The 23,840-nt window shown below is 44.7% G+C and overlaps 1 protein-coding gene and 1 pseudogene across 4 annotated transcripts in view; both read left to right on the top strand.

The window, feature by feature from the left end:
• Positions 1-23,840, top strand: part of ANKH (ANKH inorganic pyrophosphate transport regulator) — a 117,509-nt gene that overhangs the window by 44,180 nt on the left and 49,489 nt on the right. The window lies entirely within an intron of this gene.
• On the top strand, positions 18,504-22,788 carry LOC128779683 (cilia- and flagella-associated protein 36 pseudogene; annotated as a pseudogene).

Below are 23,840 nucleotides of genomic sequence, written 5' to 3'. Positions count from 1 at the left end.
CATTAAGAGAAGAATATTGAAAGTGGAACAGAAAAGCTTCCTGTGCTTTTCTAGAAAGCCGCGGACCTAGAATACTGAGCATAGTTTGTCTAGGTAGAATGACAGAATTTCTAGAAAGGGCCAAGCAAAATGTTCGAAAGGACAGAGGAAAGAGGCTGGTGTGAAAGAACATACTTCAAACGTTAGGACTCTTCAGGCTAGAAAGGCAGGAGCCCTGGTAAATATTCCATTTCTGTTGGCAAGCACAGTAGGGTACAAATGGCCTTGCTTAGTGATATTGGTGTTCTGGATTTAGGACTGCTCTCCCCCATGAAATGTGAAGGAAGTAAAATTTTATAGAGAGAGGAGAGGGAGGGAGGAAGAGAAAGAATTGGATTGGGCAGCTATTAGTGAACTTAATGACCCCGGCAGGTATTGTAGGCTGAAAATGTGAGGTGCTGGAAATCGACAGATCCAAGGTGCACCCTTGAGTCTGAGTCAAGGGATGCCCTGAAGTGCACCTTCCTGTCAGAAACAGCCTGCGGAGCTCCGACAAAACAAAAAGAGGGACTGCCTTAGTCCATCAACTTTGTTACCCATTAATCTACTTTTATTTTGAAAAAAATTTTATACATCTTTATTGATTCCAGAGAAAGAAATATTGATGTGAGAGAAACATTGATCGGTTGCCTCCAGCACAGGCCCCAACTGCGGACCAAACACACAACCCAGGCATGTGCCCTGACTGGGAATCGAACCCACAACCCTTCAGTGCATGGGACAATGCTCCAAACGACTGAGTCACACCGGCTGGGCTTACTTACATTTTTAGATACCTGATATTTGTCAGAAGCTGGGCTAGTACGTTGACCAATCACGCACATACATATACATGCAGACCACACATGCAGTTTTCTGTCCTCACACCATTGATGGTCCAGTAGAGCAGGAAAACATATATATAACGAACTTTATAAAGCTATATATGAACGAAATACATGTCTTGAAGGAACTAACAACTGTCTGTGGAAACCACTGAAAAAGGAATGATTGATTCTAACGTGAGAGAAGGGAACACCATCTCAAGGACCTCAGCACCTAAGCTGATCCTTGAAGGATAAGGGGGAAACCAGGAAGGAGGATGGTCTGGCCTGAGGCATGAATCCAAGCAAAGCACAGGAGAAGCGTGATGCTCAGGACACCTGGAACATAGGTGCAGGGAAAGACTGTGGGAGAAGAAGCTGGGAAAAAATGTGGCACAAAACATTCATGGGTAGGCGTTAAGATATATGTGGTAGGCAGTGGGAGTCCTTGATGGGTTTTGAAGATGGAAGTGGCACGATCTGGTTCATGGTTTAAGAAGCTGACTCTGGATCAGTGTGGAGAAGCAACTGGAGAGCCAGGAGATTAGTATTGGAGTTGATAGGCTGTGGCAGAAACACTGACTGGGAGCCGAGTACCAGTGATGCTCAGCCTCTGAGAGATGCCCACAGGGGTCCATGGGGAGGATGCAGACGTTGATGGTCACGCTGGCCCACGTAAATGCAGATCCTCTTCGCCCTGAGGGTTTCCAGCATGACAGGAAACTTTGTGACCACCTTATACCACAAAGCTGAGGACATGGCTACACACTTTAAGTCATCTTCTTTTTGTGACTTCCATAGTTACATTTGAGACAAAGTAACCCTAATAGCCACCTAAAGTTAATATTTCCTTAGGTAATTCAGGTGTCAGTTGGCATTGCTAGTCTGCATAGTATTTTTTTTTGCCAAAATTCATACTCTGTAAGTATTAATGGGCCTATTTTTAACACCATCCTAAGACCTTAACATGCACTGAAAAATGGGTTATGCCAATAAGGACCTATTCAATCACATATAAATACAACAGGGATGGTTACACTGAGTAAAATTAAAACAGCACTTGGTTTGTACTGCTACTGTTCACAGCACCCACTTCATGCTACCTTGTGCTCATGTCGGTTGTATTACGTGTCTCTTTCCCCATCTAGACTGTCAATTGCTTGAGGTCAGGGGCTCTACTTTATTCACCTTTTGATTGTCCCGTGTTAAAGAAAAAAATTGTCTGATACTTTTTAAAATGTTAAGGAAGACTTTATCCATGACTCTTGCAATAGGGGTCAAGACTATCTCAATAGGAGAGAGAGATCAAGGTCAACTCCCAATACAGCAAGGACAGGTGGGGCTGTACAGCCAGTGAGTAGCGTGTGAGGGTAGGGATGGAAAATTACTAACAGCAGACGTCAAGGGTAGGAGTGGGTGTTGCTAAACTGACCTAACAGGATTCTTCCTAAGGGCAGGCCAAGGGTGAGGATGAGGAATGTGATCAGATATTGAGAGTGATTAGATACCCAGGGTGGGAGATTCTCTCTAACCTGACTTAGCAGGATTCTTGCTGCAGATGGACTGACTAGGCAGACCAAAAGCAGAGCCCAAGGTCAGTGAGGCCCCCTGGAGAAGTGGGCTAACAGGAGCCTGATGAACATGGGGTCAAGGAGAGAGTCTGGTTTGCTGCAAACAACTAGAAAACATGCAGTGTTGTGTGTTGTGTCTGTGTGTGTGTGGCGGGGGTGTCTGTGGGGCCCTGGGCAGTTTGTTTCCAGACAAGAGGCACCATGAGACAGGCTGGGTCCCTGTCGCCGGGGCTCTCAAGGAAGGAGGCGGCCAGTGCGTTGACGTGGGCAAGGAAAGGGGCGTTTGCAGGGCTTGGTCCAAATGAGAAGCAGTTGCCCAAACATTGACCACTCCATTACTGACATTTCGGCACAAAATGACTCTGATTTTAGTTTTAATTTGAGGCAACATTACCCTTAAAGAGTAATCAGTTTTCCCTTGGTAGTTTTCAAACTTCTTGGGGCTCTTTTGATTTGGTTTTTTAAAAAGGCATACACTCTTAAAAGAAGCTACCTTCAGGATCCAATGGTTAAGAGTGTCTAGTGAAGAACTTCATAGACAGAAATACGTAGGGAGAAAGGGAGGAAAGGACTATGGTGGTGCCAGGAACTGAACTAGAAAAATATATTACTTTTTTACATTCAAACTCGGAAAAAGGCTACTGTCGAGCCATCGTGGTGTCATGTACTTTTCCTCTTGGTCTTCAGACCTTGAAGGATTAAGAATGGAAGAAGAAATTGAAGATGGATAATATCCAACGTGGTCTCTTTATTAAAAAAGTCCATGTGGTATTCCAGCCCTGTTGCCATGGTTGATTTGGTTGTTTACCTTGGAAAAGCATTAACAGCAGTCAAGATTTTTTTTTTTTTTTTTTAGCAGAAAACAGGAATTGAAAAGAAAATGGCAAACTTCCTCTTTGAATTGGAACTCAGGACCCCAAGGAAAGTGGGTGTCCTCTGAAATCAAACTCTGTCCCAATGTTAGTAATCTAAAAATTCAGCAGGTTGAAAAATCAAAGTGTCGATATTCTTTCTATTGTTGGTATACCACACAAGGTTAATTGTTTGCTTGTGTTTGGGGACTATGTATAACACAACCAGAATGCTCTTAAGCTGTTAGTGCCAACAGTACACTCCCACAGGCAAGTCAAAGGGTTTGTAATATACTGAGGTTTTTATGAGCTGAAACCAGCACTCCTGCCTCCCACTGACGTTAGGCAGTTACAGGTGGAGGGTTCTTTGTCCGGAGCATGAGTCTGCCCTCAGGCCAGGGGAGCAGTCAGAGAAAAGTCCCAGCTACTGGGGCCACAGGGTTCCGCTCCTTCCCCCTCCCCTGTCTCTGGGCTGTTGTCATTGGTCAGCCCTGTCTTTTCCTTCATTGTGAGTGAGGACACCAGTGGCTGAGCTTACTCCATAGGCAGAGCCGAGACTCTGGAAAGCCCAGAGATCTGGTACCAGCCAAAGTCAGAGTTCAGAATGCTCTGTGCTGCTTCAGGCAGTGAGGTTCCCTTCCTGAGGAGGCTGCGCTGGACAGGTCAGGAGCTGTATTTGCAGGAACACGGTTTATCTTTTGCTTTTAATAGTCCATGTATTTCCCACCTAGCCTTTTGACCCACGGTGCCCTGTTGAAATCATAATTCTCTGTAAAATGACATTTTTCTTGCCATGGAAATGTTGGGTCTGGAATTTCACGAATGCTTATTCTACCATTCAGGAGTCTGGGTGTAGAAGAGCTTAAAAATGACCTTGACGGTGATGCACGAGGTTGGATCTCCTACTAAATCATTTTTTCTAAAGATCCCATTGAGTTACTTTTAGAGGGAGGGAAACAGAGGGAGGAAGAGAGGAAGAGAAACATCAGTATGAGAGGGAAACATCCATTGGCTGCCTTTTGCAGGCGCCCCATCTGGGGACTGAACCTACAACCCAAGCATGTGCCCTGGCCAGGAATTGAACTGGTGACTTTTCGTTTTATTGAACAGTGACTAACCAGCTGAGCCACACACTGGTCAGGGCTGAAATCTTTTTTTTTTTTTTTTTTTTTTTTTGCAGGCTTTGTAATTTAGGAACAAAAAGTTCACCATGGAATAGAAAGTCAGGGAGCCAAGGACAGACAAGTGGTAGCTTCTGAGGGCACAGAAAGTAAAAGTCAAGTGTGTAATTGTCTCTTCAGTTTCTTGGTGTTACAAGAGATTCCTGAAACCTGGGAACACTGAAATGAATGGCCAGGCACTGAGTTTACGGCTAATGTAATCAGCTCTGTCACCTGGGTACTTTAAACTCAAAATCAATGAACGTTAATCCAGGACTGACTTATTAGCACAGTCAGGTACGAACACACTCATCATTTTACCACTTTACATTTTAAAAGTTAGTAATGTACGTGCTTTGATCATGGTTATTCTCCTCTCCCATGAAACTGAGAATTGCATTTTGTGCCTCCCCTCCCCTGGACAGGGTTCAGACGCTGTTGGTGGTGCCCAGCCCTGACCAGTCAGAATCAGGGGCAGCAGTGCCGCCAGAGAGTGAACACAGAGTCCGTGTCTGTGGCTGCAGTTCAGCTGGCATCCAAAAACTAACTTCCTGTTTAGGCTCCTTTGGGAGCAGAAGTTTGGTTTCAGATTTTAATTCTGTTTTGGCTTCAGGAGCCCAGTGCCTACTTAGGGTGACATTGAGACCCAGCTGACTCAGAGGAAGGAGCCTCCTGTTGAGTCATCCACCCGACTTCCCGTGGGTCCTCAGTTTTCTTTAGAGGCTTCTCATCCAAGAGGCCCCAAGTCTGGGGTACTCAGAGGGATGAGGATTGAACAGTGCAGGTCCACATTTCATCTCTCTAGAAAGGCCTCGTTTCATCCTACGACCAGTTTATTGCAAGAAATAGAAAACTGCAGGGGAGTGGGAGCCCGAGCTTTCTGATGTGAGGCACACTGGGCTCATCAGAGCTTTCAGACACTCCCCGTACCTGTGCTGCTTTGCTATGAATGGACCCTAGGGGGTCACAGTGCCTGCGTTTTAGAGATTCATCATCTAAAGCAGATAACCCCAGTGCAGGTACATGTAAAGACGCACATACCAAAATTGAAAGTATTTTAATAAGCTTACCTTTCTCCCAACTGGTTCAGGTTAAGAATTGGAAGAGAAAAATGCCCAAGAAGTATTAGAATCCTTAATCTCATGAACTCAGAGTGAGGACCCAGTGACAGAGAGGGGATATCATGCACACCCTGTAGGATAACCCTGAAGCTGTGACCCTGGTAGTTGATTTAATGCTGGGATAGTAAGAAAGAGGAATGAGAAACATTTCATCGCATGGAATAAAAAGAAATAAAGGATTTTTAAAAGTAGAGCTGTATCTTCTGAATGCATGACAGCCAGCACTGCTCAGAATTGTCCGTCTAAAATTGCATGAGCTTCCTAAGGGGAAAGAGCTCTGCAGTGCAAAGGTGCTTTCTTTCTCTTTCTCTTTTGTTAGTTTATCAGGTATCAGTTCAGGGATTCAGCGTCTTCCTCATTCCCCTTTTATACTTACAAGAGGTTGCAAGAGGACAGTTCAACCTGGTGACGACCAAAGAGAGCTCCCATTTGACAGAAGAGCCACGAAGGCCCATTCCCATGAGAAGGGACTCCAAGAACAACACACACAGGAACCTGCCCTTTCCGTTCCCCGTGGTCTACAGAGCCGTCTCTGCCCTCCTAGTGGGGGGACGGCCTGCCGCCGCAGCCACAGCCGGTATCTCCTGACCTCCTGAGAAAAGAGTTTGTTCCGTTCCCAGCAACGGACGGTACAATAGCAAACGCTCATCAGGCACTGCCATAGGGGGTGTTCTGTTGAACTCCGAGATATTTATTCAATGGTATTATTAAATTACTAAATTGTGATGAGTATTCCATTGAGAACACTGAAGTCCCCTGTTTTAACCCTGCTCCAGCGGTAGGCTTACGTAAATTATTTCCCCCACCCAAATATATTGTTTGATGGCTTATTAGGAGTTTTGTTATTGTTTTTTAGGAGTGGGGAAGCATAGTGAGGGGGAACAGAGTCTACATGGGGATAATTCTTTTTAACTGATTAATGGTTTTATTTTATTCAACAACTATTGAATTAAGCAGTTTGTACCTTTAGCATTTTTACAACATCAGTATGCTGAAATGGCCAAAGTACGGAAGAACTGAAATTACAGTACAAAGTTGCATCCCAGTGTATATAACTATGTCTATTGCATAAGTTTTATAAGTATACAGTATCTCCCCACCTAGATTGCAAACAAGCTAAAATTACCTCTTATTTACATGAATTTTCTCAAAACACCTAGCTCGGTGCTAATCAGAATACTTGGAAGCACAGGCGGTCGGAGCCTGAGGCTGTGGGGAGGAGTGACGCAGGGTAAGGAGGGCGCTGGTTGCACCCGGGTGAAGAGGTAGCAGCGCGTGCAGCCTGAGGCCGGCATTGTCTTGACTTCCTGTGGACGGGGTAGGGTGAACATATTTGCAGTTGGTTGAAACCACTACAAAGTTATTTATACATCCTGCTTTGATAACATGTCAACTCATGAATGTGAGCTACTGTCTAGTACAGAAAAGAAATGTGTAGATCAGTAACCAGCGACAAGGTAATTAAAAGAAGCATGAAACTAGATACCTCAGAATAAATACCTACACACAGCAAGAAAGGCTGAACAAACCTTCAAAAGTGCTGAACCTTGATAACTCCCACCTTCCCTGGGCTGTCATACAAAGATGATCAGAATCCCATTATTAAAGGACCTCAGCGGCCATTGAAATCACACACGGAGACTCAGCGACCTCTCTAGTAAGCGAGGGGAAGTTGAGCCAGGGAAAGAACTAGATCCCAGTAAGCTGGTTCCGCAGCTCTTCATGGCCTTGCCCTCTTTGAATCACCAGGGAGCACTGATAGTGAGTCTTCGTTCTGCTGTATACATCGAAAGGTATACATACTATACTATATCTTCATTTCCACAGCTGCGTGTGCACACCTGGCAAGCGTATATCTTATTCAGAAAAGTCAGCAGTGCGATGCGGTCCTCAAAGGCAGGGTTCTGTAGGCAAAAACATTTGGGAATACCATTGTTCCCTTGGAGATTTATAACACACATCAGCATATAAAGTCATTGAGAAGTTCTATCTTTTCAAAAAGGGTTTAACTTTGTGTCCTAAAGTATTTGCATGTCTAGGGATATATTGGCACCTATTAACATCTGGAAGAAACAGTGTTGCTACAACATGCTTTCCAAAGCAACTGAGTGAGTTCATCAATTTCCAGACCTAGGGTATTTCAGACCAGTATTGGTAGTCACCAGGTTTGGCACCAGGGAGAGAGTGGAAGCAGTGGAATTTGTTTCCAGGAGGGTCATAAAGAATTTAAAGACTTCGACAAGGCACCTAATAGGGTCCTATATAAAGAAAGGAGGTTAATGAAACAATCTGGTTTTTTTAAAAAAAACAACTTTTAATCTAGTGAGTGTTAAATTTTCTAAGATATGTATACCAAATTATACTCAAAAGGCACAGAAACAAATTTCATAATAAAAATATCATATCAGAAAGATGTTTTTCAGCTGCAGTCCACTCTGACAATGAAAATGTGTGCAATTTCATTAAATATAAAAGGCTCCAAGGAATAGAAAATTAAAAGGTGTCATGTTGCAAAGGGATCACTAACCAGCTCACAGTATCTGGGCTCATCTCAGGATATTTGTTTTTATATATTTTCTGCTTTGGCGTCATCCCTTGCACAGTTTGCATTTGAAAACGGTGAAGGTTTGCTTTAAAAATCCAGTACTTTTCTTCTTGGTTTTTTTATATCTTATTAATGAGTTTCACATGATTTTGGACGTATTTTTGCTGAAAGTGAGTTTAAGAACCACAAAGTATCGTTACGGGGATGCCTTTCGTTTAAGGGAAAAGCTGCATCTGTGTTTTTTTGTCGTCGTTTCTTTTTTAATGCAGAAATGCTGCCTGTGAGATAGGGGACCCCGATGCTCACCGGGGCATGATTGGATTTTACTGTCATTGCAGGTCAGTCTCGCCCACCCTCCCGTCGCTGACTGCATTGGGGTGTTTGACGGTAGGGGTTCCAAACCAGTGACCAAATTTGTGTTGCCATTAACACGCCACAGGGAAAATGGAGAAAGTTTCTGTGCACAACCAAGAAAAACCCAGCTTCAGAGAAGAGCAGCTGCTTGCGGCAGCCTGTGGGGAGTGAGGGCGGTGGAGCAGCTTTGGACCAGACCGGCTGCAGGCCCGTGTCTCTCAGCCAAGTGGCACGGGGCACACACTGTTTCTGTGCAGTGCCTTTTAGTTCCATTCCCCCAGAGCGTACACAGCCCCCAAACAAGAACCCAGGAGTGCACCTCCCAAAACACAAAGGAAATTCTATTTCCATCGCTCACCTTGTGCTGAAGCAAATGCAAAAATAATGCATTTCTTTGAAGTCCTCGGGCAATATAGTGCTAAATGCAGCCTTAACCCTAGCCCAAGAAGACCGGTCAGTTGTAAATCTTGGTGTGCAAAATGTAAGGCCATGTCTGTTAAAATGGAAGCTTATTATATGAGTTGTGGCAAGTCCTAATATTTGCATACTGTGTTTATCACCTCCATGGGAAAATAATTAAAATGTACCCTAATAAGTGAACTCAGCTTTTAACCACGGCACATTCACAAAGCAGTTAGTAAACCTGGGGAAATGTATCTGTAAACTGATCTAGCAGTAAGCAATAGGATTAAGGAATTCAGGTGAGAAAGAGGAAAGGAGAGGGAGAGAAAGGGCATTTAACTAGAACACCCCCGAAAGCCCCGTGAAAGGCATTCAGCTCCTGGGCAGGGCTTCTCCCTTGCTATTCCACATCCTCCTTTCTGTGCGGCTGCCTGCAGCTGCACCGTGCATTCACAGTCAGCGCCCAGCGCACAGGAAACTGCAGGTAACACTTCCAGCTTTAGTAATTCAACTTTTTCCAGGTCTTCATCCACTGTGGTTAAAATAAGTGTCCTTTGAAAATAGGTCCTGCTGCCCCAGAGCAGGATGGTTTCCCAGCACACTTCCCAACAGTGCTTTGCTGCCCAAAACTGTTAGGACTTCCCAGAGTCTACACACCACGTTATCTTTAGCTTCAGAGAACAGAGCTATGCAGTGTCCCTGACTTCGAGGCCATCCCACGGGATCTGGTTCTCACTAGTGTAAACAGATCCTGGTGATATTTCTGTTTATCCCAACAGCAGCTTGCCATCAGATAAGTGTCAGCTTAGCAAACACATTTGCTTTGCAGAAGCAAATGCATCATTGGTTAACAGGACTTCTTGCACTTACAGAAACACATTTTTCCCCCAGTGGGTGGTCAGCCCATTCATTGTTCAACAGTCAGCAACAAAGAAAAGCAGTGATAGCAGATGAAGAGGGAGCAGAGTTACTGCCCCGCCAGAGAGTAAACAGGGCAGGAAACTGCCTCTGCCAGGGCCCTGTTTGCTGTCTTCCCAAGACCTCCCAGCTAAAAGGGCCACTGGCCCGTCACCTTCAGGGCAGTATTTTTAGCTTGTGTCACGGGTACCCCATATCAGGGAAGACTCACTTGGGATTGGGTGTCTCAGGTGAAGAGCAGGCACAGTGAAGGCAAGAACAACAGGGTCCCTTCGAGCTGTCACCTCTCTGACCGTCTTCCTCTGTGTCCCCTGATGCTATTGGTCTGGCTCTGGCCGCCTGGCCCTTTCCGCTTTATTCTGCCTCTTCATCCCTGTGCACCTCAGACCACTTAGCCTGCTCTCCCTTTTGGGGAACTGTGCTGCCAGGTATCCAGTGGTCTCCCCAGCCCTGACCCCCATAGTCCTTAGCAGACTGCCAGTCTGCACAAGCACAGTGTCCCAGGGCAAAGCCACCAGAGGCAAGGGGTGCTTGGTGATTAGGTCTACAGCGTGCACAGCCTGGACATCAACAGGGTCCTGTAAACTTTCAGTGCGCACAGGGTGGGGTCGGTGTGTGCCTGACTGAGGGACGGAAATATAGTCTACAACATCCCCCTGAACATTTTTCATGTCCAGGATCCTGAGATGCCAGAGTCAAGGCTCACGGAGTCTGAGGCGGCTTGGCTCTGTCTTCCCTGTGGTTTCTATTCCTCTTTAAACTTAGACAGGAAGTTCACCTCTCTCTTATTTTAGGCTTCATTGTAACAAAGTACCGTTTTATTTTTATTTTACATGATTTGGAGGATGGATAGCCCCAGCTAGTGTTTTTAGCTTGTGTCGTGGGTACCCTGTTTCAGGCAGTGACACCCCTGCTCCTTCTCAGCTGGACAACCTGAGATGGTCCTTTCACTTCACCAATGTTGTGTGATAGTCTAGACGCGGACCCCGCCCTCGGGCAGACCGACTCAGGAGTGGGGTGTTAGAGACAGATGAGAAACAGACTTTATTTCTTGCATCAGAATAAGCGGTGGCTCCCAGCTTTCTCTCTTGCCACCGACACCCTGGGTCCTGGCCTCCACACCTCTTCCCTGGGGTACTGTGGCAAGAGGGGGTTTTCTGACGCTATTTCCTTGCCATTTTAGTTCATTACACATGTTCCTACCAGATCAGTCTTCACAAACTCTGCGTTCACAAGTTCCAGGTCTGTTGCCTACGCAGCCAGTCTAAACCCCCCAACCTGGGATCACGTGACCCCACCTACATCCCCTTCCAGCCCCCAGCTCTCCTTCCAGGGGACTCTCCATGATTCCAGAGGCCGGGGTAGATTTTTGAATTAATGAGGGGGTGCTGCAAGCTGCTTTTGAAATGTACATTGAATGTGCTGTGCACATTTCCTTCTAAAGCTGTCATTGATGAGGACAAATACTGAGTAATGAGAAGGCTACTTGATTTTGCTTAGCTACTCCTGCTTTGGACCACGAGGCTGAATTTTTAAAGCAAGGGAACCATGCTTATAAAAAGGAAATGAGGGGAAGGCAGGGGTGGTTAGGGTTGGAGGAGCCGGGCTGGGCGGCAGTAGATCGGGACATGCTGTAGGCAGAAGGTGCTTTTGGAACTACTTCACTGAATCTATACCTTTGCATTTTTATGGAAATCACAGAGCAGCTACCACAGGTATCTATTTTCTTGCTGCCCCTCTCTTCTGGAGAGGCATAAACTTCAGGCAGTTTGGGCCACCATGGTCACTTCTGGAAAATGGAGCTCATCCATCACCCAGACTTAGGGTCCTTTGCAGTCCCCACCACCACACTAAGGGGCCAAGTGGGTGTGACCCCATGGATCAAGGAAATTATCTGCCTTGAATCACTCCACTGGCTGAGGCTATTCTACAAATCAAGGAAATTTCCAGAAGATATTTACATCTGCCAACAGGTCTCCAGGACTAATTTTTAGTCTGCCCTGAACCAAAGCTGCATCCTGAAGCCCTGGTGGGTCAGGGCCAGTGGTCTAGGTCAGGGACTCACACCCAAACATTGTATCTCCAGTCTTCTGATCGGGGGAGGGAGAGAGGGTTGGTGGCATGCTTCCTTTGGTACTAAGAACTTCCACGCACATAATCTTCGTTAAGCCTATAGGAGGCAGATTTGGGTGAGCCTTCCTATTCTGGTAAGAATCCTGAGTCTCAGAGAGCCTCGCCGTGTGCTCAAGGTCACGCCGCCATTATGCGGGGAAGCTCAAGTCTAAACTGATGGCCCAGCTGCCTTCCAGGGCCCTCTGCTGGAATCAGAGGCCAGAGTCCCTCTAATAGCTCTGTTTTTCTCCGTGAGCCTCTACTCCCCATCTTCCACGAGAGCTGAGACTCCCTACCTTGCTGGGTTTTCAGAAGATTAAATGAAATATGTTAACAAGAGAAAGAGCCCAGCACAGACCTGCATACCTGCCGGAGAGGGGACACTTGGCGACAGTGGAGCTTCCTACAACTCGGCTCATCTGTACAGGGAAGAATGTGAACATGATTTTAGATTTCTACTTAGCAGTTCCTCTAAAATATATTTACAAAAAGAAAGAAATAGAAAAGAACCAGTGAAAAAGGAATTTGAATCTCCTTCCAGATATATTTTTAAAGTCTATTCCTTTTCAAAATTTACAGCCAATGTCAACAAACACTTAGTTTGTCTAATCTTTTTGTGGTTCGCATAGGAGGTAGAATGAGTGTTTTTCAAAGTTGGGACTTCCTGTTTTTCCCTGATCGGTGTTTTTCTCTTTGACTTCTTCAATTTTCGCATCAGCCAAGAAAACATGTAGTGCAGTCATATGGGATGAATCTTAAATTCCTAAGTGTTTGAGAGGATTAGAAATGACATGATATAATAGTTTATGTCATATTTTCTCCATTTTGTATACTTTAATCTTTACTTAGAAATGGTAATTATAGAAAAGTATCTTTCGTTCTGTAGAAAGGGTCTTTTAGAAAGACCGGGGGGAAATCTTAATGCATTTTAACTTGTGAGGAAACATCACTTTCGATGTTGAGCAATTGACAGGCATTATAAAGCTTGTTTTAAAACAGGTTAAATTTTACTGCCAGAGATTTAACTTGACACAATGAGAAAAATCTACTTACTATTCAAAGTCCAGAATTACCATTATTTTTATCCTTAAAGTGCAATTTTGAAAACCTGCACTTCGCCATTTAGAAACTTAATGGATAACCTTAGAAGATTCCCTTTTACTCTCAGTACAATAGGAGTAAGTGTTTACTTTGGTTTATTCTTTAGTGTGAAGGACAATAGTGTTTGGTGTTATTCTTTAGTGCCAAAATACCGAACACTTCAGAGAATTTCTCAAAAGGGGGCTTTTTTAAGTCACTGCCATTCTTGAAACACAATATAAGTTTAGGGTAGTTGAAATGTGTTGTGGGGGTATTAAATCTGCTTTTTTAAAAATGCATTTAACCCATAAGGAAGCTGAAAATGAGACTTGGTAAAACAATTTAACACTGAGGTTGGAATGATTCTTAAATTCTTATGTGAATGCTGCTACAGGTAACGTCAAATGAATTTAGATGTCATTATACCCAAAAAATCCAGGTTACATTTTTTTTTTTTGCACGGATATTTAGGGCACATTCCATGTACCTTTGCTCAGAAGTCCCCTTTGCACCCATTTTGACCAATTAGAACTGTTATCCTGTCTATACGATTTGAATAGCTGTGGGGTTGTGTTTACATATTAGCACCGGTTTCACTGATAGCCCTTCTACCTGGATCTCTCTCAGCCTTCATACTGTTTCCCCACCCACCACTTTTTCCATCTTCAGCTCCTTAAATCTGTCCTCCTCCTTGAATACAAAACTGCCCTAGTGTCTATGACAGTTAATCAGTGAGTAACTATTCATACAAGCCCCTAGTCCTAAGATTTGTGAGGGATGTAAGGAAAAATTCCAATATACGTAGGGAGTATGTAATACTGGCCTGGCACCATGCCCTTTATTGACTAATGTGCATGACCTGGTGGCCATTCAAAGTTAACATTCTCCCTGTTTGACCACCGAATAGTGTTCATTGGTCAATAAAGAGTATGGTGCTGGGCCAACATGCCATGCTCACCTAGGATATTTGAAGGAATGAAACAGTGCTATGATAAATAATTGATGACCTGTCACAGGAGTAGTCATGTGGCTGAGGCAAGGTCAAGACTTTACCTTGATCTCAGAGGATGGGCCAAAGGGACAAGGAAGATGCTGGCATTTCAGCTGGGGTTAAGAGATAGCCCAGCAATGGAATTCAAGGGACGCGTGGATAGCCTGTGAGTTAAGGTGACTCCAGGAAGCCATCTCTGACCCTTTGGGTTAAATGCCTTTATACTCTAATCAGATGGCATTAGAATACTCTATTTGTATTTTACCTCTTTGTAAACAAATCATGATTTAGGGGCTAAAGTCAAAAAAGGTAGAAGTCACCTTAAATAAGCAGCAGCAGGAGGGAATGCTAAAAGAGAGAAGATTCTTCTTTTCTCATGCCCAAAGATCGAGATTTTGCAACTGGTTTTTGGCTAGCAGATAGCTTCTAGTATTCAGCCTTGTTTTTTAAACCGTTGGAAATCATGGCATATTTCGAGTGAGGGGAACAGAGGGAATTCTTCTAAGAGATCTCATCCCAGGTGACTGCTAAAAGTGTGCCAATAACATAACAACTTTTGCTTTGTGGGGTGGATACCTGGCTTTGCACCGTAAGAATTAGGCACTTCATTTATTTTGATTATTCAATTCAATTATGATTGATCAAAATGAGCAAAAAGTAGGGTACTAAAGACGTTGCTTTTTTCATTTTAAACTATAAAAGTAACAGGTGCTCTTCGTGAGAACTACAATATGAATGTGTATGTAAAGTTAACCATTTTTTCCTTACTGGGTCAAGGAGTTGGGACACTTTTAATTTTAGTACCTCTTGACATATTTGTTGCAAAATTATAGCAGTTTGCGCTCCAGTCAGTGCAGTATGGGATTCCCCATTGTGCGTTCCCTCACCGCCACTGGGTTTCACAAGTCACCTTATTTGTTTTAATCCGGTGGCAGGCTTGCTTCCATTTTACTTCCCCGGCCGCTCTGGTGGCCAGGCATCTTCCCACCCGTTAGCATTCCCTCTGTGTGAGTCACCTTCTCTTAGTAACCTTTAATACCTGGCGAAGGAAGCCCCCCCTTTTTTACTCCTTTATCACTTTTTTTTGGTTATCGTCCTATCTAAAGTTGAAAATCATTTTAGCCAGATCTAAATGAAAACCCAAATCACTGGCATTTTGACGAAACTCCATTTAAGCTTACAGGTGAATTCAGAAGGATCTCTGATCTGTTTATCAACATTAGATCTTCTCATCAAGGAACACAGTTTGCCTCTCCATTTATTCAGGTCTTATTTTACAAACTTCAAGAAAATTCTGTGGTTTTCTTTATTTTGGAACTCTAACTCCTTGTTGAGGTTATTTCCAAGAATTTTATAGTTATGTCCTTTATAGTGGGAGAGAGGCAGTTTATTACTCTAATATTGGTCTAATAAGTTTATTAATTTAATGAGACACAGACTGTGCCATCAGAAACAAACAGAGAAAACAGGCTTTTCTTTTTTCCCTCAGCACAGTACTTTTAAATAATAAACACAAAGTAAGGAGTTGTATTACAGTCACTCCCATACTCATTTATATTAATCTTTTCTATGATGCTTTAAAATAACAGTTTCAATTTTGACTGGTAAGATTTAGTACTCGTGCCACACGGGCATCCTTTTGGCTTTGGAATCCCTCGGAGTGGAACTCCCACACGACTTACACAGGCTTAAATAACCACATCTGAGCAGTGGGTGTGTTGAGGCAGCTTCACTGTCTGTTCTCAGTTCGTACCAGGACAATTGCACTAGCCTGCGGCCATAAGAGAGACAGCAGGAACTAAGGGAAAACCCAAGTCCACCACCCATGTAAGATTTCGCAGAGAGTCCTGGAGCCACTGAAAGAGGGTTGGGCTGGGCCAGGAGACCTTTCTGGAGGCAGGTGGTGCCACAGTTACTATCCAGCTGTCAGCGGGGATACCGCAGATCTTCCTGTGTTCGGAATCATTGGAGCCTTGATTGTAGCTGTACTACTTTGCCGGACACCCTTCCCAGGTGCTCACAGGGACTTCCCTGGAAGTTTCTGCGCACAGCAAAGCAAACAGTGAAGACAGCTTTGTCACATTAAATATCGTCTGTTTGAGTTTTGCTGGGATTCCTTTCTAGGTGTGTGTGTACAAGTCTGTGTGTGCATGTGTAGGTCACTGGTATAGAACAGCTATGGACCGGATGGACTAACCTGTATAATGACTAATTTTTACTCTCTTGTACCAGCCTCCTAAAAACAATGAGTTCAACAGATCCTTAGAAATATTTCAGAAAACTTGATGTGGGTCATATAAATACCAGCGGTGAGTCATAGCTGAACCCCACACAAAAATAAATGAATTCCGCAGCTGAAAAGTGAAAAAAAAATGGGGAGCAAGTTGTAGATACTGGGATGGTGCATCATACCGTGTATGAAATAAGCTCATAAACATTCTTGTCCACTGTAAAGGGCCCCTGAGCAGTCCCGCCACACGGGCGGTGTTGGAACAGGTGCCTGACCTTTATGCGGCTGCCCACGTGGCACTGTGGTCACAGGTTTGCACTCCTCTGGTGCTGTGAGGTGCCGACTGCAGAGCACGAGTGACCTGATTTCTTTCATTCTCATTCTCTTCGCATGATTCTCTTATGATGACTTCAGTCTCACTCCATTCACCTTCCACATTTATAGTTGTAGTGCTTGCTCACAGTACTGTTGAAAAAATAATTTTCACATCAGGGCCCTTGGAATTTTTTATAAAATATTATCTGTATTCAAAAGTTCTCTTTGATCTGATCAGCTGATTCTCTCTGTTTAAAGTAAGCAATTGGCACTCAGCGTGATACCTGAATCCAAGTGGAAGGAGGGGTGGCTGCAGTAGAAGGAAGTGATGGTTAAGATGCCAAGACCGGAGGTCTGGATTCCTGTGTCGCCCTAGGCAAAGTGACTTAGCCTCTCCATGCACCAGTTTTCCCACCAGTAGGCTGGGAGATTGTAGTACCTGCCTCACAGATGGCCTCTGTCACAGAGCAAGCACTCAGTAAATGTTAGCTGCTGAGATATTTTCATCACCATCGTTATTGTGCTTATTGGGTTTCGTAAGGTCCAGGTGCAAATAGGCATCCCCTTTTGCTTCTGTTGGCATAGACGCATTAGAAACAGAGAGAGAAGGTGATAGATGGCATGGCTGAATGTTACAGTTGAGCCGGAGACAGAGTGGCGCTTCGGAGGTGCTCGGAGATCCGCAGCTAAAATTGAGGTGCTAGGATAATCAGAAAAAAACAAACAAACTCTTACTCAGCATGGGAGGGAATATCTAAGTATGTAGGCAGAGAAAAAGTTATGGAAATTTAGCAAAAGAAAAACTCCCCAGATCTCAGAGCTAATCTCTTATTCCAGACAATTTTTCATGGAGTAGTTGTGTTGTTGTTTTCAACATAAAAGCATTTCAACTCAGTGCTAAAGTGGAATGGGGATAATCCTGAGACATTAACCAAGCAATATTGTCATTTGGGGACTATATACCTTTATAGGTATAAAAATAATTAGTAGGAAATATGGCCATTTCTGTAATAAAGATGTGAGCTCAAAGTGAGGAATACATAAAGATTCTTGAATGGCACAGGAATCTTGGGGTTTTGTAAAGTACACTAGAATTTTCATAGTACTATTTCTTTCCTGTCAAGTCTCCCACCATCTTGAATTAAAGTTAAATTTAGGTGAATAAGCTTTATGTTTAAATGAAAGATCCCGAGGATTTAATGAGGAGCCGATGACACTACAATACATTTAATAAACTTTCCAGATTATGGGGTCAATAATATAATGTTTTTTATTTCCCCTGAAATACTGAAGAAACCCACAGGAGAAAACTGAGTTAGCCTAACTTCATACCTGTTTAGTAGTTTATCTATTCTTTATAGAAACCCCTCTCCAGACTAAAACAGGGTCCTATTTTGGACGTGCCCCGCGCCGTCTCAGCGTTTTCAGGAAGCACTAAGTATGGACACCACTACAGGGCAGTGACTGGACTACTGCGGACGGAGGCCAGGCTCCGTTTTACTGCCCCTCCCTTTAAACCACAACCTCATGTGTGGGTGTCAGGTTCTTGGCTCGAGCTCCAGCTAACCAGAGTGGGGGTGTCTCATTTAGAGCAATATGGATCCTTGAGAAAATAAAGCATGGCTGGAAAACTACCGGGAAGACAAATGATCTAATTTAACCCAAACCACTTTTTAAAATACAGACGAACAGAACAATAACAGTGGAAAATTACGGGAACCCGGGCTCCTTGAGAGGACTGAAATCCAAAATGGTGATTAGCCATGTCTTTGGAAGAAGCTGTCCCCACAGGTCGCTTTGCCTACTGAATTTCCCCCCTTCCATAAATGTAACTTTTCTAAGGATCTTGGTTTTGAGAAAGATTTTTAAACTATATGTCATCTGAGACAATAGTGAGTGTGCTTTATGTTGAAGCTGTAGACAGCAGTCTTTTATCAAAGAGATTAGGTGGCAGTCTAACGAGACAGAATGATTACCCAGCCCTGGGTCCCACCGGTTTTTCTAATCCAGGATGAGGCAAGTAAAGGAAGTATTCATCTTACTAAAAGTAAAAAAAGTAAGAAAAAAGACTTTTAGCATTTCCTATAATAATGTCTTGCTATTTGGGGGAACAATATCAGTTTCCAGCTTATCATCTTTTTGTGGAAGAATTTGAAAAGCCATTTTTAAAGTATACTAGAATTTTCATAGTCATATTTCTTTCCTGTCAACATGATCCATTTTTTTTTACCATTTGGCCATGAATAACAGCTACAAAGTCGGGGTCCAGCAGCCCTTGGCGCTCCCTGAGTTGCGTGGCCATCCCATTGCCCCAACAAGCCTATCTTCCAGAAGCTGGGCCCCACCGCCCTGCGTCCCTGTCAGCGGTGCGCTGACCTCAGCTGGGCACTCTCAGCCTCTCCGGGATCTGCGCGGGGAAGGTTCTCTTACCCGTTGAATCTAAACTTCTTATTTTCTTCTGTCAGCAGCTAACTTCTGCTGCATCATTTGACTCCAAAGGGGAACAGTTTGTCCTGTATCCAAGTTGACGTCCAAAGGACATGAGAAAAAAGAGAGTCAAAAAAAAATCTTTCCTTAAGCTTTACACCTAAGAGGCTAATCATGTGGCCCCAGTATTGCATTCTATTTATGTCTGTGTGTCTGCAGTTGAGCGGCCAGCCTTTAGCTGATACATACTGGGCGCCCAGCACGGCCCAGTGGAAATACCAGTGGAAGTCCTTGCCTGTCTCTTGAGAAAATATCAAGACTCCAAAATGTGTCCAGTGCTATTGCCATCACTTTGCATATGTGACATACATACATCCTACCCAACATAGGTTTATTTATCCAGACAACCAAACCTGCAGTGAGAGATTTTATTTATCAGATATAAGATACCAGATTTGTTACCAGAGATAAGCTGTATGTTACATTAACACATTCATTCATTTGTGTACTGATTTCTCACTCTGTGGCAAGCCGTGTGCTGAGTAGATGGAGGAACACTGGTGACAAGTAAGCCAACCCCTGCCTCAGGCAGCCTGGTGAGATGGGGGTCAAGTAAACAGGCAACCGCAGTGCACCTGCTGAGCACAGCGATGGGGTCCAGGGTCCCTGCAGGTTGCGCAGCACTGAGCAAGGGCCAGACTTAAGAGACGGCTTCCCAGAAAGTGCGATTCCTAAACCGAGAGTAGTGAATGGGGTGGGGACAGGCGAACGGTGGTTCTTTGTTGAGAAAAGAGCTTAAGCGATGGCCTTTAGACATGAGAGAACATGGTGTATCCAGAAAACTGCTAACAGTTGAGGCCTCCTGAAACACACAGCACAGGTGGCAGGGTGATGACCAGGGCCACTCGTCACCAATTTGTTCTCGGCTCCCTGCGGCTGAAAGGCCTTGGCTGGCTCCAGGGTTCTGGCTTAAGTTTCCACAGAGCTCCACTGGCGGCAGGACAGCTGCGGAAGAAGATGAGGTAGAGTGGGTGGTGGAGAGCATTGTGGGGTTCCTGCGAGGCCCAGACTGGTCCATCGCCATCTTGGACTTCGTTAGAGGAGAAATGTGAAGTTTTTGATGATGAAGAAGAAAGCAAGTTATCTATACAGAGATTCATCAGGAATACAAAGAACTAGCTGAAAAGCTGTTAAAAAGTTACCTTAAAGAAGTTGGAATTAACAAAGATCCATTTCAAGAAGCATGCGCCTCTCCCCTCGCCATCACAGGTCATTGTGCAACCGTGGGCTGCAGAAGATTTTCCTATCTTTAAAGCAAGAATGGGCCAGAAAAACACAGAAATGCAGCTGTGAGCCATTTGAATGATTCAAGGGAGAAACGGTGTATGATTACCTGACTGCTTAACAGATGGTTCTGATGTGGTCAGTGATCTTGAACAGGAAGAGATGAAATTCCTGAGGGAAGTTCTTAGAAAATCAAAAGAAGAATATGACCAGGAGGAAGAAAGGAAGAGAAGAAAATCAGCTATCAGAGGCTAAAACAGAGGAGCCCCCAGGGCGGGGTATTGAAACTGCAAAAATGAATAATTCCCAAGGGGATGGTGGACAGTTTCACATCAAGGTACCGCATTTTGCACAACACTGTGTGTTGATGTCCATGGGAAAGGATATGAGGACTAAGCAGATACAAAATTCGGAACAGAAGGGAAAACCCGCTGGGAAGGTGGAGGAAATGACAGAGAGACCAGACATGACAGCAGAGGAGGGTGGTCTTTACCAAAAGGAGACTGCTTGCAGAGAAACTTAAAGAAGAGGTTATGAGTAAATTTAAAATCAATTTAGCAAAATAGAAATTCACGTTTTCTTCAAAATAAGTTATTTAATAAAAGAGTAAATAACAACACAAGGGCAAGTATAGAGAGACCAAAGAGACAGCAAGATCACATCGCAAATGGCTTTTGTAATTGTTCACTCCTGGCACAAATATGTGTTGGGTGCCGACTAACCACGTACCACACAGTGTTAGTGACTAGTAGGACAACATCTGTAGGGCAGCAGTCACGGAGCCCACTTCTGTGAGCAGGGGCAGCCCTGCAGTGCCTTGGATGCACTTTTTGGCATTTGGGTTTTTGTGATCTGACCACAGTGGGGATGATTGGAGGGAGCTTGGGGACAAGAGGACCATTAATGACTTGATCCAAGACATGGCAGTGGGGCTAGAAAGAACTGGACAGATTCAAGTGTAACTACAAGTATGAATTGGACCAAGAAATCTGTGGTTGTGAGCATAAAAGACACCCCGGGGGATCCTCAGGCTTGTGGGTGGGAACCTGGACGCATTCATGCAAATGGAACTCGAGAGGAAAGTTGGCGCCTGGTGGGTGAACTCAGTTTTGGAAATGCAGAGTGTGAGGTGCCAGTGGGACATCCAAATGGAAATATGTGGACTTGGAGCTCAAGAAAAGTCTGAGGAGTCTGGAGAGGTGGATCTGAGAATGCAGAGCAGACAGAAAGTAATTGAAGTTGTGGGAGGGAGTGGGGGAGCAAGAAGGGAAGTGAAAAGAGAGGGCCCCAGACAGCCTCCTGGGAACACCAATATTAAAGACACAAACAAAGAGAAAGCATCAAGGAGAAAGAGCCGCCGCAGAAGAGATAGGAGAAAACCCCAGGAACTTCAGTGTCATAGCCCAGGGGAAAAGGTGTTTCCGAGACGCAGTGGCCAACAGGGTCAGATCTGCGGGGGGTGAGACAGTTGAGGACAGACAAGAGCCCATTCAGGGTTTAGCAGGAAGAGCACATGTTGGCGAGAGGAAGACAGAAGCCAGAACTCACTGTTCACTCGACAAGTTCCTATATGTTGACCACCTGTGATGTGACCAGACCGTGTCACAGCTGTAGTTCTGGGGATCCTGACCAGGCTCCTGCACTTTTGGAGCTGCTATTCTAACAGGCTGAGGAGTAGATGGGGGAAAAGAGTGACAATGATGAGAAGTTATCTATGAAAGGAAGGTGAGAAAGAGGGTGGTAACCAGAGGAAGAGATGAGTCACGAGCAGGTTTATTTTTAATATGGAAGAGATTTATTCGTGTGTAAATGTTGATGGGAAGGAGTCAAGTGAGCAGCAAAAAGCAGACGAGCAGCAGAGGAAGGTGATGGCTCATGACAAGCTTCCTGACGATGTTGGAAAGATACAAATGCAAAGACCCAGGTAGACAGTCCTGTACTTGCCCTGGCGAGACTGACCTTTCCATTGGAAGAGGAGAAAGGTGAGGAATGGTTGGGGGCAGGTGAGGAAGGGTGTGTCTTGCTGAGGTTTGTTTTAGGGAGAGAAGCAACAAGAAATTGACTTCCCACCTGATGGATTTCATATTCCAGATGAAGTAGGGGGTGAGTTTATCTGCTGAGTAAGAGGGATCATTGAGGGAAGAGAATGGACAAGATGGAAGGGTCCCGAGCAGCTGGCAGCCCAGTTGAGGATGGAGACAATGAGTGTAGTGGCTGCAGTCTGCATTGTATGTTCGCGTCCAGCCGCTCTCAAAGCCCAAGTAGAGGTCTATAAATATTGATAAGAGTGGAGTAGGTAAATGATTTGCTGACTCCAAGGTCATAGGTTTTCAGGTAAGAAGTTGTGGGTATTGGCACGTGGGGTTAAAGGAATGATCATGAAGTGTCGGTTAGAGTAGTAAGGAAGGACAGACAGGAGAAACCAAGATTGAGAAGGTAGAGGAGTTGAGAGAGTGACAGGTCTGATGGAGATTAGCGGAGACAGAGTGTCCCCAGGTGGAAGACAAGCTGTGTTCCAGACCTGTGCCCATTCCCCAGGGGGCGCTGCATTCCTCCCAGCCAGCAAGGAAGGCTTGCTGTTAACAGTGGCATGAGATGATTGGCAGGATGGAGGTGAGTTGGTGACTCACGCTCTGAAGATTCTCTGTCTGAGATACAGACATGTTCCTGGTTTCCAACGCCCAGAGTTAAAGTGTCAGGATCCCTCTGAGGGATGAACGGATCTATGAAGACCATTCATACCAGAGAGATCACTGTGGAATTCGTTAGCCATTTCCCTGGAGGTTGTGTTGTTTGTTTGTTTGTTTGTTATTTCACTTCTCTGTTGGAATTCAGTGGGCAGCTCAGACTCCATAGGGGGCTCCCAAAAGGAGTTCTTGCCTTTTCTTCCCAAATCGTCCCTACCCAGTCTCCTCATTTCAGTCAATAACTACACCATTTAACCAGTGGCTCAAGCCAAAAAATTCAAAAGTCATCTTCGGTTTCTCCCTTTTTTTCATGCCCACCATGCAGCCCACCACCAGATCCATTCTTTCCCCCTCTGAAGCAACCTACTTCTCTTCGTCTCCACTACCCCACCCTGGTCCAAGCCAGCGCCTTTCCCTACCCGGGTGACCACAACACCCTGGACTTCCTGCTTCTGCCCTTTTTTCTTCAATCTACTCTGATCCCCCCAGCCAGTGTGAGCCTCTGTCGCCCTTCTGCTCAGACCCTTTAATGGCTTCCCACTGCTCCTAAAACAAAACACACGAAATTCACCATGACCTGGAATGACCTCAGCATGGCCTACTCGCCTTGTCCCCCTCTACTTCTCTTACTGGCCTCCCTTCTGTCCCTTAAAGCATGAAGCCCTCCTGCAGGCCTTTGCCTTCCTCCAGCTCTTCATTCAACTGGTTCATTCTTGGTCTCAGGACGCAGCCAAAATGTCACCTCCTTGGAGGGGTTTCCATGTCTAATCCATCTGAGTAAGGTCTAACGGGGAGTTCTTGGCTCATTAGCATATTTCATTTCTCCACCTGCCACCGTAAACATTTACGTGTACATAAATGTGTACATTTTGTGTACAGCTTGTGTACATTTTACTTCATTTTGTCAAAGAGTGGTCGTGTGATCCTCTATCATATTGTAGGTCAGGGGA

Source organism: Desmodus rotundus, chromosome 1, assembly GCF_022682495.2.
Source record: "Desmodus rotundus isolate HL8 chromosome 1, HLdesRot8A.1, whole genome shotgun sequence".
Lineage (NCBI taxonomy): Eukaryota > Metazoa > Chordata > Mammalia > Chiroptera > Phyllostomidae > Desmodus > Desmodus rotundus.
This window is presented reverse-complemented; position numbering and strand designations above follow the sequence as displayed.